Source organism: Bufo bufo, chromosome 2 (assembly GCF_905171765.1).
Source record: "Bufo bufo chromosome 2, aBufBuf1.1, whole genome shotgun sequence".
NCBI classification, from domain to species: Eukaryota; Metazoa; Chordata; class Amphibia; order Anura; family Bufonidae; genus Bufo; species Bufo bufo.
The window spans coordinates 204,821,094-204,841,403 of NC_053390.1; the positions used below are offsets into that span (position 1 = coordinate 204,821,094).

The following is a 20,310-nucleotide window of genomic DNA, read 5'->3' on the forward strand; positions in this document are numbered from 1 at the left end:
GGCCAAAAATGCGATTTAAAAAATATATATATTTTTTTCATTGTATGGAGCGGGTGCAATGACGGGGAACGGTGATCTCGCTACCCCTCGTCATTTAACCCCTCATATGCCACGTTCAACTCTGATGGCACCTGATACTTACATTCAGGTGCTCAGGGGCTTAATCCAGGGTTAAAAATATATTATACTCACCTTATCTTGCTCGCAGAAAGGCTGTCCGCTCCAATCTTGATTGAAGAAAACCCTCACCACATGAAGTTATCACTTATGACATCACCACATGTGGCCAGTGTGATCACGTGGTGACATCACACCATGATCTAGTGGATGAGGTGAGTATAATATATTTTTATTTTCAGCCACCATTTTAGGAAAAATTTATTTGTTACCACAAAGGGCAAGGAAATTCGGCTTCATTGCAAAATAAATTTTTCCTAAACAAGCAATCAAATCAAATGGGTGAGGTGAGATCTTATAGTCAAATAGTGTTGTCCAACTATTTGTATCCCTGTAAGCCATATCATTTCAATATGCTTCAAATGACTCTGGCTGGATAATTAGCAAAGATCAGACTACTGGAATCCATACTAATCCTCGGATTTAAGTGCCTGGTTCTTATTCCCACTGGACTAAATTTCATAGAAACAATAAAGTTAGTCAAGGGAAGAGAAAGATAAACAATGGGCTTGGAGAATAAATCACAGAGGAAGGGAAAAATGCTTGTGGTGTTGAGGATCACTTTATTGAGTCTAAAAATAATGTGTTTCTAGATGTCAGATTCAAGAAATAATCAGTTTGTCATGGATAAACCACTGAGGGATATTTCTACATCACAAGTGCATGAGGAGGTGTGCAAATATGTATTAATGTGCAAATATGTATTAAATGGTAAAAAATGTGCAAATATGTATTAAATGGTAAAAAACTGGGCAAAACTGACACTGAAAAAGACTTAGAGTTTAGAGATGAGAGAATTGATTCTACTGATTCTGAATTTGTCCCCATTTTACTAAAACATTAGTATTCTAACAAATCCAAATTTCTTGTGATTTGTTTCAGCCATTCAGATATGTTCCAAATTCCCTGAAAGTTGGTATATAACACTCTCTGGTCTTATATGTTGAGAGAGAGCGAAAGAGAGCAGGAAGCCTGTTTAAAAGTCTGAACAATGGTAGGATGGATACTCCGTATCTGTTGAACATTCAGCTTTTTTAATCCTTTTGGAAAGAAGGCTTAATTGCACATGATTTTGTGTGCAAATCTTTCTCTTGATTTGCCGGAAATGAATCACAAAGTATTTGGGTTTGTTAGAATTATATACACTGCTCAAAAAAATAAAGGGAACACTTAAACAACACAATGTAACTCCAAGTCAATCACACTTCTGTGAAATCAAACTGTCCACTTAGGAAGCAACACTGAGTGACAATCAATTTCACATGCTGTTGTGCAAATGGGATAGACAACAGGTGGAAATTATAGGCAATTAGCAAGACACCCCCAATAAAAGAGTGGTTCTGCAGGTGGTAACCACAGACCACTTCTCAGTTCCTATGCTTCCTGGCTGATGTTTTGGTCACTTTTGAATGCTGGCGGTGCTTTCACTCTAGTGGTAGCATGAGACGGAGTCTACAACCCACACAAGTGGCTCAGGTAGTGCAGCTTATCCAGGATGGCACATCAATGCGAGCTGTGGCCAAGAAGGTTTGCTGTGTCTGTCAGCGTAGTGTCCAGAGCATGGAGGCGCTACCAGGAGACAGGCAGTACATCAGGAGACGTGGAGGAGGCCGTTAGGAGGGCAACAACCCAGCAGCAGGACCGCTACCTCCGCCTTTGTGCAAGGAGAACAGGAGGAGCACTGCCAGAGCCCTGCAAAATGACCTCCAGCAGGCACAATGTGCATGTGTCTGCTCAAACGGTCAGAAACAGACTCCATGAGGGTGATATGAGGGCCCGACGTCCACGGGTGGGGGTTGTGCTTACAGCCCAACACCGTGCAGGACGTTTGGCATTTGCCAGAGAACACCAAAATTGGCAATTCGCCACTGGCGCCCCTGTGCTCTTCACAGATGAAAGCAGGTTCACACTGAGCACATGTGACAGACGTGACAGAGTCTGGAGACGCCGTGGAGAACGTTCTGCTGCCTGCAACATCCTCCAGCATGACCGGTTTGGCATTGGGTCAGTAATGGTGTGGGGTGGCATTTCTTTGGAGGGCCGCCACAGCCCATCCATGTGCTCGCCAGAGGTAGCCTGACTGCCATTAGGTACCGAGATGAGATCCTCAGACCCCTTGTGAGACCATATGCTGGTGCGGTTGGCCCTGGGTTCCTCCCTAATGCAAGACAATGCTAGACCTCTTGTGGCTGGAGTGTGTCAGCAGTTTCTGCAAGACGAAGGCATTGATGCTATGGACTGGCCCGCCCCGTTCCCCAGACCTGAATCCAATTGAGCACATCTGGGACATCATGTCTCGCTCTATCCACCAACGTCACGTTTGCACCACAGACTGTCAGGAGTTGTCAGATGCTTTAGTCCAGGTCTGGGAGGAGATCATCAGGAGACTGTCCGCCACCTCATCAGGAGCATGCACAGGCGTTTGTAGGGAGGTCATACAGGCACGTGGAGGCCACACACACTACTGAGCCTCCATTTTGACTTGTTTTAAGGACATTACATCAAAGTTGGATCAGCCCTGTAGTGTGTTTTTCCACTTTAATTTTGAGTGTGACTCCAAATCCAGACCTCCATGGGTCTAAAAAATTAGATTACCATTTTTTATTTTTGTGTTATTTTGTTTGTCAGCACATTCAACTTTGTAAAGAACAAAGTATTTCAGAAAAATATTAAAATTAATTCAGATCTAGGATGTGTTATTTTTGTGTTCCCTTTATTTCTTTTGAGCAGTTGTATATATTTATTTTTTATTTTTTGGGGGGGATTTTGGAATGGATTCCGAATTATAGAATCTATTTGCTCATCTCTAGTATGTATATTTATTATTATTTACATACTTCCTTGTTCTTCATAGATACATATTCCTTCTTTTTTTACCCACTAAGTTTTTGGTGGTAGCCTTGAACTAATCGATGAGTGATTTTCAATAATAAGATGTTTTATCTGTTGAAGTGCTTATGTTCCCACATACTGATTTTCTGGAAAAGAGACATGCAAGTCCACCTCCTTTCCAAAAAGGAAAGGAAAATTTACCTATACCAGGAACCCAGCTTTTTCTGGGTAGCTACCCTTTGACAGAGCAAAGCAAAGAAACCGTGCTTGGCTGCCTGAGATGCCTTTGCTGCGATATTATTTCTCCCTATAGAGAACACTGAGTTCACATGAGGAGTATTGAAAGCCAGTCAATGCTTCTTTTGACTTTCTGTGAAAACATATATGAAAATTTGCATATTTTACATCTGCAGGCATGAGATCGGTTTAGCTAATTTGACAACTAACTTGAATATCTTTCTTTCTCTATCTCTCATAAAAGACTAAAGGGTGTTATATACCCTCGCACCCCTCCAATCTATCCTCAACTCTGCTGCCTGACAAATCCACCTCTCACCCTATTACTCCTCTGCCTCTCCCCTCTGCCAATCCCTTCACTGGCTCCTCATTGCCCAGCGAATTCACTTCAAAGTACTAACAAATACATACAAGGGCGTCCACAACCTGTCCCCTCCCTACATCTCTGAGCTACTTTCCAGATACATCCCCACACGCACTCTCCGATCCTTACAAGACCTCCTTCTCTCCTCTCCTCTTATCACCTCTTCCCACAATCGCCTCCAGGATTTCTCCCGCGCATCCCCATACTCTGGAACTCGCTGCCCCAACATATCAGACTCTCACCTACAAGTGGAATCCTTCAAAAGAAACCTGAAAACCCACCTCTTCAGACAAGCCTATAACAGTGACCCTGCTGCCTCTATACCGCCATGACCAACTTAACCCGCACCTACTGTGTCCTTCTCCTATACCATGTAGATTGTAAGCCCTCACGGGCAGGGCCCTCTCTCCTTCTGTACCAGTTTGTAACTCGGCTTGTTTATGATTAGTGCAATTGTCTGTATTATGTATGTATACCCCTTTTCATATGTACAGCGCTATGAAATGAATGGGGTTTTAATAATAAATAATAATAACAATAATAATAATATACCAATTTTAAGGGCAATTGAAGCATATCTGATTAAGGTAGAATCCATTTTTTTAAAATAATTTTTAAAAGATTTTCAGCATTGGACATGAATTTTAGGAAATGCAATTATATTTGGGATATTGGTAGCTAGTTAACTTTTGTGAACAATACCAGGAAGCTGCTGCCAAGGCAAATAAATTAATGGGACACATCAAAAGAGACATACACTAGAACATAGTTTTGCCTCTATACTTAGTCACTAGTAAAACTACACATAGAATACCATGTAAAGTTTTGGGCACCTATGTATAGCAAGGACATAGCTGAACTAGAGTGGGTGCAGAGGAGGGGGACCAAGTGTCACGGCCTATGGTGTGCGCTGTGACACTGTTGCTACACTTGATGTTGCCTGCGGCAACGTGTAGCTTTCCATGCTTGTGTGTGTACTTCCCCTTTTACCCCTTAAGGACTCAGCCCTATTTCACCTTAAGGACTTGGCCATTTTTTGCAAATCTGACCAGTGTCACTTTAAGTGCTCATAACTTTAAAACGCATTGACATATCCAGGCCGTTCTGAGATTGTTTTTTCGTCACATATTGTACTTCATGACACTGCTAAAATTGGGTCACAAAAAGTTAATTTTTTTGCATAAAAAAATACCATATTTACCAAAAATTTAGAAAAATTAGCAAATTTCAAACTTTCAGTTTCTCTACTTCAGTAATACATAGTAATACCCCCAAAAATTGTGATTACTTTACATTCCCCATATGTCTACTTCATGTTTTGTAGCATTTTGGGAATGATATTTTATTTTTTGGGGATGTTATAAGGCTTAGAAGTTAGAAGCAAATCTTGAAATTTTTCAGAAATTTACAAAAACCCAATTTTTAGGGACCACTACAGGTCTGAAGTCACTTTGCGAGGCTTACATAATAGAAACCGCCCAAAAATGACCCCATTCTATAAACTACACCCCTCAAGGTATTCAAAACTGATTTGACAAACTTCGTTAACACTTTAGGTGTTGCACAAGAGTTATTGGCAAATGGGGATGAAATTTGCGAATTTCTTTTTTTTGCCTAATTTTCCATTTTAACCCATTTTTTCCACTAACAAAGCAAGGGTTAACAGCCAAACAAGACTGTATCTTTATTGCCCTGACTCTGCCGTTTACAGAAACACCCCATATGTGACCGTAAACTACTGTACGGGCACACAGCGGGGCGCAGAGTGAAAGGTGCGCCGTATGGTTTTTGGAAGCCAGATTTTGCTGGACTGTTTTTTTGACACCATGTCCATTTGAAGCCCCCTGATGCACCCTAGAGTAGAAACTCCATAAAAGTGACCCCATCTAAGAAACTACACTCCTCAAGGTATTCAAAACTGATTTTACAAACTTTGTTAACCCTTTAGGTGTTGCACAAGATTTAATGGAAAATAGAGATACAATTTCAAAAATTTCACTTTTTTGGCACATTTTCCATTTTAATATTTTTTTTCCAGTTACAAAGCAAGGGTTAACAGCCAAACAAAAACTCATTATTTATGGCCCTGATTCTGTAGTTTACAGAAACACCCCATATGTGGCCGGTAAACTACTGTACGGGCACACAGTAGGGCGCAGAGTGAAAGGTGCGCCGTATGGTTTTTGGAAGCCAGATTTTGCTGGACTGGTTTTTTTGACACCATGTCCCATTTGAAGCCCCCCTGATGCACCCCTAGAGTAGAAACTCCATAAAAGTGACCCCATCTAAGAACTACACCCCTCAAGGTATTCAAAACAGATTTTACAAACTTTGTTAACCCTTTAGGTGTTGCACAAGATTTAATGGAAAATAGAGATACAATTTCAAAATTTTTTGGCAGATTTTCCATTTTAATATTTTTTTTCCAGTTACAAAGCAAGGGTTAACAGCCAAACAAAACTTATTATTTATGGCCCTGATTCTGTAGTTTACAGAAACACCCCATATGTGGTCGTAAACCGCTGTACGGGCACACGGCAGGGCGCAGAAGGAAAGGAATGCCATTCGGTTTTTGGAAGGCAGATTTTGCTGGACTGGTTTTTTTTGACACCATGTCCATTTGAAGCCCCCCCTGATGCACCCCTAGAGTAGAAACTCCAAAAAAGTGACCCCATTTTAGAAACTACGGATAGGGTGGCAGTTTTGTTGGTACTAGTTTAGGGTACATATGATTTTTGGTTGCTCTATATTACACTTTTTTGTGCGGCAAGGTAACAAGAAATAGATTTTTTTGGCACGTTTTTTTTTTTTGTTATTTACAACATTCATCTGACAGGTTAGATTATGTGGTAATTTTATAGAGCAGGTTGTCACGGACGCGGCGATACCTAATATGTATACAATTTTTTTTATTTATGTAAGTTTTACACAATGATTTCATTTTTAAAACAAAAAAAATGTTTTAGTGTCTCCATAGTCTAAGAGCCATAGTTTTTTTCAGTTTTTGGGCGATTATCTTAAGTAGGGTCTCATTTTTTGCGGGATGAGATGACGGTTTGAGTGGCACTATTTTGGGGTGCATATGACTTTTTGATCACTTGCTATTACACTTTTTGTGACGTAAGATGACAAAAAATGCTTTTTTTTACACCGTTTTTATTTTTATTTTTTTACGGTGGTCACCTGAGGGGTTAGGTCATGTGATATTTTTATAGAGCCGGTCGATACGGATGCGGCAATACCTAATATGTATACTTTTTATTTATTTATTTAAGTTTTACCCAATGATTTCATTTTTGAAACCAAAAGAATCATGTTTTAGTGTTTCCATAGTCTAAGAGCCATAGTTTTTTCAGTTTTTGGGCGATTATCTTGGGTAGGGTATGATTTTTGCGGGATGAGATGACGGTTTGATTGGTACTATTTTGGCATACATGCGACTTTTTTGATCACTTTTATTACCTTTTTTGGGAAGTAAGGTGGGCAAAATTTCAATTTCCTAATAGTTTTTATTTTTTTATTTTTATGGCGTTCACCGTGCGGGGAAAGTAACATGACCGTTTTATAGATCAGGTCGTTACGGACGCGGCGATACCAAACATGTGTAGGGAATTTTATTTTTTTCATTTTTAATCTGTGATAAATGTGTTTTTGGATTTTTACTTTTTTTTCACTTTTTTTTTGACCCAGACCCACTTGGTTCTTGAAGATCCAGTGGGTCTGATGTCTGTATAATACAGTACAGAACAATATATATTGTTCTGTACTGTATTTTACTTACACTTTGTCTGAACAGATCTCTGCCTTTAGCACAGATCTGTTCAGCACCATGGACAGCAGGATGCCTGAGAGGCGTCCTGTTGCCATGGGAACCTTTCCCGTCTGCTCAGAACTTCGCAGACGGGGAAGGGTAAGGAGGGAATCTGTCGGGGGGCTGTCTGGGGGCTCTCTCCCTCTCCATCGGGGGGCTGCAAAGGCACAGCAGCCCCCCGATGGGAGAGGGAGGGAGCTCCCTCTTACTGTTAACTTTTTCCATACAGCGGTCTGTACGGACCGCTGTATGGAAAGGGTTAAACGGCTGACATCGCATCATCGATGTCAGCCGTTTATACCAGGGTGCCAGCAATGTGCTGGCACCCTGGTATACCCACTAGAGACCAACGATTATACAAGGGGAGGCGGGCGGGGGATCGCGATCCCGCCTGCCGCACCGCCCGCCTCCCGCACCGCCCCCACCGCCCACAACTCCCCCCCTGCACCACCCGCCGGCAAAAAATCATGCAGGGGTGCAGGGGGGGGTGTAAAATATTTATTTTAGGGACACTAAAGCTTCTGATCCCCGCGGTCAGGGCCCGCGGGGATCAGAAACTGCACAAAGCGCAGCAAACCGCAGGTCTGAATTGACCTGCGGTTTTCTGCGATCGCCGATGCGGGGGGGGTCAATGACCCCCCCTGCATTGTTACGGGATGCCGGCTGAATGATTTCAGCCGAAATCCCGTTCCGATTAACCCCTCGGGCGCCGGAATACAGATTTCAAGTTATGACGTACCGGTACGTCATGGGTCCTTAAGGACTCGGGATCCATGCCGTACCGATACGTCCTAAGTCCTTAAGGGGTTAAGTGGCTTCCTCCCCTTGTCTGGTGTTGGAAGGGTTAACTCCCTTCCTAGTGTTTTAACACTGGGTTTATATGTGTGTGGATGTGGCTGCTTGGGCTATTTATCCTCTGCTGGATGCCTGAAGCTGGGGGGTACTCCAGCCATGGTGCATGCTGGAGTTATCCTCCTGGTCTTCATATGCCATCTGTCCAGTGAGGGACACTCTTGTGGTCATAGAAGATAGAAGATGTTTAGATTATGTTCTTGTGGTGTCTCACGTTATTGCAGCCCTGGGTTCCTGTGTGGTTTGTGGTGTGTGCTGTGTCCTTTTATGTTGGTGTGGACATCAGCACTTGTGCACGGGTTCCAGTCAGTGTGTCTGTGGCAGGTAGGTGTGGTACTGGTTTCGCTTACTTGCCATTTCCTTATGCTGTATGTGTTCCCCTCTCCTTGCAGCCTGGCCTCAGATAGAGACTCCTGTTCCTCCATTACTGGGATGAACAGGTTGTCTCTTCCCTGCTCCTTGGTGAGGGATTACCAGGGCGACTTAGGGTCTTTAGGTATCCTGAGTATGAGTCGTCCTACGATAGGATTAGGGATATTGTAGGAGGTGACCTGCTCCCTTATTACTCCTTTTGGCCAGGCTGATCCCCTTTATCCTCTGACACCGCACGGTGGGGGGTTTCCCCCATTCTCCGCCGTGACACCAAGGTAAATAAGCTATGCAAACAAAAATAGAACAAAGCGGCACTGCATATATCAGGTAAATCAAGCCGGTCCTGGATGCTGGCTCAGATAACGGCACTGCAGCGAAACATACACTCCATGTGTGGTGCTCAGCATGAAAAAGGAGAAGCTGAATCGATTGCAACAGTGTAGGGGTAACAAGAAGAATATGCGTCACTCACCGGAGTATTCAAAAAGTGTTGCTCTTAATTGATCCTTCATACAGGACGGATGAGTGGGGTGCTGGGGCGGACGGGCTCCTGCAGATGAATGGCGGCTACGGCCGTTTCACGCAGTGGATCGCGCTTCTTCTGGCCACACTACTTGTCAGAGCGCAATATTGCGCCATATATACGCGACGCCCCACAGCTGGCATCATGTGCAGCAGCTGTGCGCCGCCAGTAAGTGACGTAAAAACATATGACAGAGGGAACAAACGAAACACACAAACATATAAAATAAGCAGACGAAGGTTGAATAGGTCACGCTGGCACAGCAGCTGTTCAACATGCAATAATCATTATTATAAGTAACAATATTATTCAATGCAGCGCTGAGAAGAGAAGGACAGGGCATGGAGCGACTAACTCGCTGCTTCACCAGACCAGCTTCCACCCGCCATCGGTGAAGAAAGCCGTCCCATACGGACAATTTGTCCGCCTGAGGAGGATTAACGACACTGATGCCGGGTTCCACAGGCAAGCTGATGAGCTTAGTAACCGCCTTATGGATCGGGGCTACCCACCGGGAATAGTCTCAGCAGCCTTACGGAAAGCTGCCGCACTTGACCGTAACACATTGCTGGTGGAAAAGAACAGAAACATTGAGCGACCCCGTTTTGCTTTTGCATTTAGGTACAGTCCTGCCGCAGATATCATCAAGCGGGTAATATATGAGAATTGGGATCTTCTAAAGGGGGACCCAGCCTTGAGTAACCTCTCTAGTCAACGACCACTAGTCACATTTAGAAAATGCGCAACTCTTAAAGATAAATTGGTGAATAGCGTATTCCGCACGTCTCAGGCGGAGACGTGGCTCACTGGCAAAAAACCTGCAGGCAATCATAAATGTGGGCATTGCTCTTTTTGGGCATTAAATATATGCAGCAAGTGGCTACAAATAGGAGGGGTACAACGTGCAGTACGGGATTTTATAACATGTCAGACGCCCTATGTTGTGTACGCCGTGTTTTGTCCATGCAATAGATATTATATCGGCAAAACGATTCGCCCACTCTTTGAGCGAATACGAGAGCATGTGAGTTCCATTCGTTCAGGTAGAGGATGTCCCCGCCTGATTGAACATGTCAGGGCCGCGCATGGTGGCCGCCCACGTTGTCTTTCCTTTGCGGGAGTGGAACAGGTCCGATCCATCCCTAGGGGAGGGGATCGTCACCGACTGCTCCTGCAGAGGGAAGCAAGGTGGATTCTTCTCACCAAAGCCACTGGCGCGGCAGGACTGAACGTTAGGAACGACATGTCCGTGTTCCTTTAAGAGTGGGATGTCAAGCAATCCAGCTGCAGGTGTGAGCCAGCTTTTTTGTCAATAGGCCCTAGGTCCCTTTAAGAGATTAAACCCTCCATGCCCTGTCCTTCTCTTCTCAGCGCTGCATTGAATAATATTGTTACTTATAATAATGATTATTGCATGGTGAACAGCTGCTGTGCCAGCGTGACCTATTCAACCTTTGTCTGCTTATTTTATATGTTCAAGTGTTTCGTTTGTTCCCTCTGTCATATGTTTTTACGTCACTTACTGGCGGCGCACAGCTGCTGCACATGATGCCGGCTGTGGGGCGTCGCGTATATATGGCGCAATATTGCGCTCTGACGAGTAGTGCGGCCAGAAGAAGCGCGATCCACTGCGCGAAACGGCCGTAGCCGCCATTCATCTGCAGGAGCGCGTCCGCCCCAGCACCCCACTCATCCGTCCTGTATGAAGGATCAATAAAGAGCAACACTTTTTGAATACTCCGGTGAGTGCTGCATATTCTTCTTGTTACCCCTACACCAGGGTAAATAAGGGCATGGGTTGATTGCAGTACCAAGCATGTTAACTAAATGCCAAATGTAATTACAATGTACAAATACTGTACATGAATGGATAGTAAAGAGATCTTGCTGATGACATTGACATACCTAGGTCTGTAACCATGACAAGAGGGCCTCCTGTAATTCTAGAAGAAACAAGGGTTCATCATCAACATAGATGGGAATTTTTTTATCGGAAGAGCCGTGAGACTGTGGAACTCTCTTCAAGAGGAGGTTGTGATAGCTGATTCACTGAACATTCTGCATTTATGCGCTCGCCCCTACCTTGCAAACATTTATGTGTTCAACTTCTAGGTCCCTTGAATGATTCACTCTTATAAGTCCAATCAATCTAGGGGAACCCTCTTCTAGTTTGGTGGAGATGTAATGTTCTCTAAATTGCTTAAAGAGGCAGCATATAGTTCTTCCCACATAAAAATGACCATGAGGGCAAAAAATTACATATACCACATAATCTGTTACATGAGCTGCTTGATAATGGTGGTTCATTCACCCTATAGACACAGGTTTTGCTTGTAGACCTCATCTGCAATAGGAAAAATTACCACATTTAAACCAACCTCGTGGAGTCACATTATGGAGCCAGGAGATGTTCATTTCTTCAAATAGACCACTTACTAAAGTTTGTGTTTTTTTTATAATGATAAAAGGATATCATTGGGTTACATTCAGCAACTTCTCTCTATCATGTATCAAACTCATATTTTCTGCATGGGACTGAATTTAAAGGAGAACACAAATCATTGTTATTTAACAGACTTTTCCCCCTATTCAATATTTCAGTGCTTTCAATATCATTAGCTTTTTCAAAATCTTCATTTAGTAATTTTTCAGAATAACCTCTAAATAAAAATGTTTAGTGCACTAGCTTGTACTTCAATTGACTTATTATCATCATTGATCCTTTTTAAAAACAGTATGTCATCTAAATCACTATACAAAGATCTACATTAAAGATGGTTATGATATATAATAAAAATATACCTATAATTACCTTTTGGGATCAAGTTCTGTACTTTCTGTTTCAATATTTCCACTTGGATGTCATTAATGTTCTATTTGTGAACCCATCTATGGATCCCTGCTAAAACAATCAAAACATTGATGTGGTTAAAATGGTGAACAATGGTGTACAGTAAACATAAATCATGGTATTTATCAAGTACACAGTGCACTCCAGAATTCTAGCTTTAAAAAGTCACAAAATAAGTCTATGTGACTTCTAGGGGTTAGTTGCACAATATTTTGTGACTTGATGCACTTTTATATCATTGCAGTTTTGAAAACTGGATGGGAAAGTGTGTGTGATTAGCAATGGTAATTAGCTTCACTCTAGATTTATCACTGTGAACCTAATAAACCTACAAAGACATAATAACTGTTACATTAGTATTATGGGCATCCCCTCAATACAATGTTATCTTTAGAAATGTTTGCCCTGAAGGCACCGACAGTAGAACCCAGGCCCAGTTTACTACTGGCTGCTAGCATATTGTGACATTTATCTATCATTCTATCTCCTATCTTATTAGCTATCTCTCATTCTACAGGGTGGGCCATTTATATGGATACACCTTAATAAAATGGGAATGGTTGGTGATATTAACTTCCTGTTTGTGGCACATTAGTATATGTGAGGGGGGAAACTTTTCAAGATGGGTAGTGACCATGGCGGCCATTTTGAAGTTGGCCATTTTGAATCCAATTTTTGTTTTTTCAATAGGAAGAGGGTCATTTGACACATCAAACTTATTGGGAATTTCACAAGAAAAACAATGGTGTGCTTGGTTTTAACGCAACTTTATTCTTTCATGAGTTATTTACAAGTTTCTGTCCACTTATAAAATGTGTTCAATGTGCTGCCCATTGTGTTGGATTGTCAATGCAACCCTTTTATCCCACTCTTCACACACTGATAGCAACACCGCAGGAGAAATGCTAGCACAGGCTTCCAGTATTCGTAGTTTCAGGTGCTGCACATCTCGTATCATCTGAAGGCAATCGTCTATGCTGTGAAGATACGAGATGTGCAGCACCTGAAACTACGGATACTGGAAGCCTGTGCTAGCATTTCTCCTGCGGTGTTGCTATCAGTGTGTGAAGAGTGGGAGAAGAGGGTTGCATTGACAATCCAACACAATGGGCAGCACATTGAACACATTTTATAAGTGGTCAGAAACTTGTAAATAACTCATGAAAGAATAAAGTTACGTTAAAGCCAAGCACACCATTGTTTTTCTTGTGAAATTCCCAATTAGTTTGATGTGTCACATGACCCTCTTCCTATTGAAAAAACAAAAGTTGGATTCAAATTGGCCGACTTCAAAATGGCCACCATGGTCACCACCCATCTTGAAAAGTTTCCCCCCTCACATATACTAATGTGCCACAAACAGGAAGTTAATATCACCAACCATTCTCATTTTAGTAAGGTGTATCCATATAAATGGCCCACCCTGTACATTCTGTCTTAAGATGAGTGAATTGATTCTACTGGATTGGGATTCCAAATTTCCCCAAAAAGTTTGGATAGACTAGTATGCCACTCTGGGTTTCTCAGTAATATATATGTATTGTCTCAAGGTATTCTTTCTCATTACGCAGAGCGCCAAGTATGAGTAGTACGTGTGCAGAGAATTGTAGGCCAGGCAATGACCCTCTGTGTTTCCTAAGCCTATCTGAAGCCTATGTGTATTAATACTATACATCTACGGGCACTACGGGAAGGGGTGGTGGGGTCGGAGGACCATTATGTATACTGGCACTACGGGGGGAAGGGTTATATTCTGGCATTACAGGGAGGCATTATATACTTATACCGTGGGGTAGAGGAGCATTATATACTGTATAATGGCACTATAGGGGGAGCATTACATTTACTGCCACTACACTTGGGAACAAGGGAGCATTATATGGTGGTAATATGGGGGAAGGGGGGTGGGAAGGAGCATTTTATATTCTGTTACTACTAAGCAGTGAAATAGTAGAGAAGTATATGTTTGTACTACAGGATAGGGGTGGAGAAGCATTCCATATACTGGCACTACAAAATGAGGAACCTAAGACATCTGTATGGCAAACACTGCAAAGAAGAAACATGGCTGAAAGAACTTTTCATGGCAGTCCGCTCCTAGTGAAGAAGATGATGAAAGAGAACATCTAAATCAGAGGAGACATCACTGAGTATTTGGTACCGCAGAATGTAATGTCCATCTAAAAATTTATTTAGCAGTAGGGCTGGGGCAGCCATTTCAATTTTCACTTCAGATAACCTAAAATCGGCCTTGGCCTTTCTCCAATACTAGCAGGCTAAGGCTACTTTCACACTCGCGTTTTGTGCGTCATGGACAGATTTGTTCAGATAATACAACCGTCTACATCCGTTCTGAACGGATCCGTTTGTATTACCTTTAACATAGCCAAGGCAGATCCGGATTATGTCTTCTATAGCCATGACGGATCCATCTTTAACACCATTGAAAGTCAATGGAGGACGGATCAGTTTTCTATTGTGCCAGATTGTGTCAGTGAAAACGGATCCGTCCCCACTGACTTACATTGTGTGTCAGGACGGATCCGTTTGGCTCAGTTTCATCAGACGGACTACAAAACGATGTAAGCAGCGTTTTGGTGTCTGTCTCCAAAGCGGAATGGAGACTGAACTGATGCAAACTGATGCATTCTGAGCGGATCCTTTTCTATTCAGAATGCATTAGAATGCAAACTGATGCATTTTGTACCGCTTGTGAGAGCCCTGAATGGATCTCACAAACGGAAAGCCAAAACGCGAGTGTGAAAGTAGACTCATTCTGAAGTGCTCTCAGATTTCCATAGTATGCGCTTCACAGCCTCTAACATCCACCCAGGAGTCTTTTACAGCCTTCACTCAGGAACAGCGAGAGGGTTTACTGCAAAAGGCATTTAACGGTATCAATGGTAACATCTTTGTACTGTTATTTTGCGCCATTTCAGTATGGAGGCTGGGCTAAATCGACCCTTCTTTTTTTTCAACAATATCAACTATGTAATTAATGTTTAATCACTGTATAGTGGTAATATTTGGTCTTTGTATAGTGATATATATATATATATATTATTTTTTTTTTTTTTTTTTTTTTTTGGGGGGGGGTGGGGGGGCTTGAGACTTTTTCCCCTAGTCTTTTAAGACCTTAGCAATTCTCTGGCATGCCACTATTGAACTGACAAAATATTTAATTTGGGGCCCCAATTAAAATTTTGGCCTTGACCACATATTGTCTAAAACAGGCTGCATGTTTATTCATATTTAAATCCAAAAAAATGTAATTGATGCACCGTCATTATAGTTGTGCTATCCTCTATGACTGAGTGCCCAAACTGTAACCCAAAACGCACATATTTATCGAAAAGTGGCAACATGGCAATTTAACCTGAATACTACAGTCCAATATAGTATACTATATCTATACTATTACTTTATCATTTAGCTATAATAGCCTACCTACATTCAATGTGCTGCCCTTGCCGTTCACATCGTGCCCTGCACTGATGAATGGCAGGAAAAGTCTAAGGCATATTGGTACACCATAGACTTTTTTCAGGGCGTGGGTGCCCACAGAGAGGGCTCTGAGTGCCGCCTCTGGCACCCGTGCCATAGGTTCGCCACCACTGCTCTATGAGATACATATTCCCTTCCTCTCTATTACAGGAAAAGACTGTGTGACTTCAGCACCTGAACTGCTAATAAATCATAGTGAAATCTTATCTTCAAATTACTCTTCCCTTATTAAGTGGCACAATTGAGAAGCTTTCAATCACCATTTATTATGTGGTTAATGCAAAGTAAATGGTACTGGATGTGGTTTATTTTAGACCGAAGACCATTATCCATACTAAGAATTTTCATTTACAGCCTTCATTCTAGAATTCTGCAGTAGCTACAGCTGTTCAAGATATGTGCAAGGAATGAAAAGCTACATGCGCAAAATGGCATAGTAAATCCTATATTTAAAAGCATACTTTATTTTTAGCTGGTGAAAAATATAATTTGAAGATATGCCTTTGGAGAAGAGTGATTGAAATTTCTGCTCCTTAAAGACCTGTCCAAAAGTTTTTTACTCTAAGCGTTCACGCTCAGTTTGCCTTAGCTTGCAGTATGCAGCTGCAGACAGCTCAGGCCTTGGCATATCATGAGGGACAATTGTAAGTCGTTCAAAATACCCAAGTATGCCTATAGTTATTCATCCTAAGAGGGTATCTAATGGAGAGCACAGTTTTGATTAATCCGTCAGAAACCAGCTAAATCAAGAACCAGAATGTTTTCTGCCAAATATACAGACATTGACGTCCCTTAAGTTTCAATATTAATTCCATGAAAGTATTGTAACTTCAGAGTGTTATTCAGTGAAAAAATGCACAGTCAAGTCACATTATTATGACCACCACTTCCTACTTTCGAAGTCGGCAGAGTGTAGCTCGTGTAGAAGTCATGTGTTGTGAGCTGGCTTGGTGGGTCGGTGTACAGAAGGGGGCCCCCTCATGTCTGGGGCTCCAATAATTTTACCTGGCTTATGTGGTGGTAACTAGTTTGTTCTGCAATATTAAAAATGTCAACCAATTGTTTATTTTTTTAAAAATAAAGTATAAAAACACAAATGAAATAAAACCTAATATAAACAGCACATCCTTGCATATATGAGAGAGTTGACTAAAGCTAGTGAATCCTTTTTTATGTTGAGGATAGGGTCTTCTTCATGGTTCTCGTAACATACAGTGTGAATTAAAAAAAGAAAGGTAGCTGCTCTCCCCTGATGATTAAAAGAGCAACGTATCATGTCCGAGTTAGATAGTGATATACAGTATAGTACATGAAGCACAAGTAGATAGTAGTACAGGGATGGCCAACCTGCGGCTCTCCAGCTGTTGCAAAACTACAACTCCCAGCATGCCCAGACAGCCTACAGCTATCAGCTTACAGCAGGGCATGGTGGGAATTGTAGTTTTACAACAGCTGGAAAGCCAAAGGTTGGCCAGCCCTGTAGTAGTACAATAAAAGAAAATAAAAATACCAGGGGTATAGTTATCAGGGGTTCAGAGGTAGCAACTTCACTCAGACTCTAGGGCCTGAGGGAGCCCAAAAGCACCTCTGCTACATAACACTAGTATTATAAATGGCACATGATAGGCGGGGATCCTGTTACAGATCTTGCATCTTGCATTGGGGCCCAGGAGATTCAAGTTACAATTCTAACCAGTACAATTTATGTGGAACTGTATGGCATCTCAGAGAGATACAATGAGAAGGCAATTTATCTGTTACTTGCTCCTGGTCCTGATTTATTTTACTAGTGACTGATTAGATCTTTCAGCCACCAACATCCACTGCAGATTGGCACCACTTGTAGACTTGTATTGTGACGTTATGATTATAGATGAGCGAATTGAAGCTGACAAAGTGGAATTTGATCCGAATTACAGGAATTATTCGATTTGCACCGAATCCGAATTTCCTCACGCTTCTTGGTAACGAATCACATTTTTTTCCTAAAATGGCTGCTACACTGGGAACGGAAGGAACTCTGGGAACGAGGGATCACCCACAATGCCATGCATTCAGCCAATCAGCAGCCATGCCAGCCCTGTGATGTCACAGCCCTATATATAAACTCAGCCATTTTGGATTCAGCCATTTTCAAGTGTACTTAGTGCAGGGAGAGACGTTAGCAGGCGCTAAGGACAGTGCTAGGAAAGACTGGAAAACTTGTATTTTGATAAATAGAAGTTCAGGGAAAGAGCATTAGAAGTGTAGGGAAAGGATAGGGGGTAATTATTCCACAGTATTGAAGCAGGGTTCAATAGGGGTGTTTACAGCCTGGGTAATAGGAACAATCCTATTACACCTTGCTGCACTGACTGCGGATCCAAATTGCCATTATACTGCTGCTCATTTCAGGTTTGTAAGTAATTTACAGAACCGTATTTCAGCGGGTCAGGCTACAATCACTAAATAGCGAGCTAAACCCTTTTAATCTAGAGCGAATTAACAGGTTATGGGTAGCTTATTTCATTTGGTTTAAAACTTAACATTTAATTAATGTCAATCATAAAAAGATAGGCCCTTAAATATAGACACTCAAAAAGAGAAATGTATCTGTAACCACTGGTTACACTAGTCTCCTGAAAGAATGAACGGAGACGGGGAGGGACCATAAACAGGGATAGTGTAAAGAATAGATAGGGTGAAGGGTACGTAAGTACCAAGACAGAGGGACACACTGCTGGGACTATACCCTAGATGTCCCAAATCTGTCTAAGTCACGCCACTATCTAATGCAAAATACCTGCATTCGCCCTCCCTAATGATGGACTGCCCAGCTTGGCCCGATAGACAGAATAGATGGTCCTGTGATGAAATGAATTGCTGTATCGGGTATGGGCACAAAAGTTGGCAAAAGGAACGTAGTGATTGGAGTCCAGGTAGAAAGGCAATACCGTTGTAGGGGGTCGCAAAGCCTGGTCAGTGTCAACCACAAACAGATGTTATAATCAGAAAAGATACAGTGTCCCGACGCGTTTCCTCAATGATGTCTGATTCATCAGGGAACAAAATTATATATAAGAGGCTCCCTGATATAAGGATACCTCTTCCAACCAAAGCACGTGGCACAGGATGGTATCTAGTTCATAGTCTTGAGTCCTGTGTAGACCCCGACTATATACCACCCACCATCCGGTTATATATCACAATCCGGATAGTGAGTCAAGAGCGATCCTGTGTCACTTAATCACGGCAGTTATAAGGATACATAAACTGCTGTGACTTAAATCCAAGTATAGTGAATACACCACATATAAGGTTACATATAGATCACAATAAGTCAAAGTGTCAATTTCGTTTGCAGTGTAGCAGATCCATGCTAGTTGTAACCCCCAGCATAGGTTAGTGATCTGTACAGTGCTAAATACGAGCCATACTGAATCACTATGATGAATAGGTATGTCAACGTGGTACACTTATCTGTCCAGTTCTAAATGACAACCGTTCCCAGATATCGCTAGGTGGAAGGTGCTCCTTGGCGTCCCGCGTGTAGCAGTGGCAATGAAGCCGCGTTCGCGGGTTGTTTAAAAAGGCCAGGTAGCTCCGCCCCTACTCTACGCCCCCTCAGCGTCATGCGGTGCCGTCATCATGTGATGTCTCAGCTGTTCGGCTTTAACTCACATGACCGCACCTCTTCCTATGATGCGGTGTATAGAGGCGTGTACTGTCGCCAGGCAACCATCCGGCTAACCAGCTTCCTTGATGAAGCCGAGATCCAAACAAAACAGGTAACCAGCAAGCGGCCGTCTGACTAGTAGCTGATCCTACGACGAGCACTCTATCTTGCGCATGTGTGAGGCGGGTGTGTTATGGTGCAAAGATCGGGTCAAAGGGCAAGTTTGCCCTAACCTTTGCTACCACCTAAGTACAATATAGTTTCCACCTGTATGCCTAGTTTGCAGTTTACATAGTGGAGTCTTGAAGTTTCTAAGATAGTTCCTCAAAATTATTAACGTTGCCAGCAGTGGCTATCGCACCCCTTTAAAGGAAAAGGGGCTCATCCTCCGTAGGTGACCAAACCAAGTTGAAGATAAAGGAAACTTATTTTATCCTACAATGCATATATGTTGTACAAGAGGTGGAAGATATGGTCGGGTGGCATATCCCAATTGTCAGGGAGAGACACTATGGATCTATGTAGCAACTGAATGACAATTGTTCGTTCAGACCCGTAGGGCACCACTGTTTTAAGATGGAAGATCCACCATGTCTCTCTCCGCAAAATCCTCCGATCCCAATCTCCCCCCCTGGGTTGTCTTGCAATGGTCTCAATTCCCATAAATTTCAGAACTGACACATCACCTCCGTGCATCATGTTGACATGTTTTGCCAGGGACGTGTCTCTGTCATTCCTCACGTCACCAAGATGTTCACCTACCCTTCTTCGAGTTCGCGGGTGGTCTTCCCTATATACTCAAGGCCGCATCTGCAGTTCGCTCTATAGATTACTCCCTGAATGCGGCAATTAATGAAATGTTTAATTTGGTAGGTTTTACCAGTGACGTTAGCACGGAATGACCGTCCCTGTGTAACGTATCGACATGCCACACAGCCACTACAGTGAAAGCAACCGATCGGGCGCTGAAGCGATGTCCCTTTAAGATCACGTGCCTCACTGTAGTGGCTGTGCACTAGGTGGTCCTTGAGGCTAAGGCCTCTACGGTATGTGACCTGTACCCTCTCAGGAAGCACCTTTTTGATGTCCGGATCAATTAAGAGGACCTCCCAGTGATTCCTCAATATCTGTT

General features: G+C 42.6%; 1 protein-coding gene across 1 annotated transcript in view; it reads right to left on the minus strand.

The window, feature by feature from the left end:
• Window positions 1–20,310, minus strand: part of WSCD2 (WSC domain containing 2) — a 573,456-nt gene that overhangs the window by 457,268 nt on the left and 95,878 nt on the right. Inside the window, exon 2 of the mRNA XM_040416044.1 lies at window positions 11,981–12,070. The gene's annotated coding sequence lies outside the window, so the exon portion shown is untranslated. The remainder of the gene's footprint in view (window positions 1–11,980; window positions 12,071–20,310) is intronic.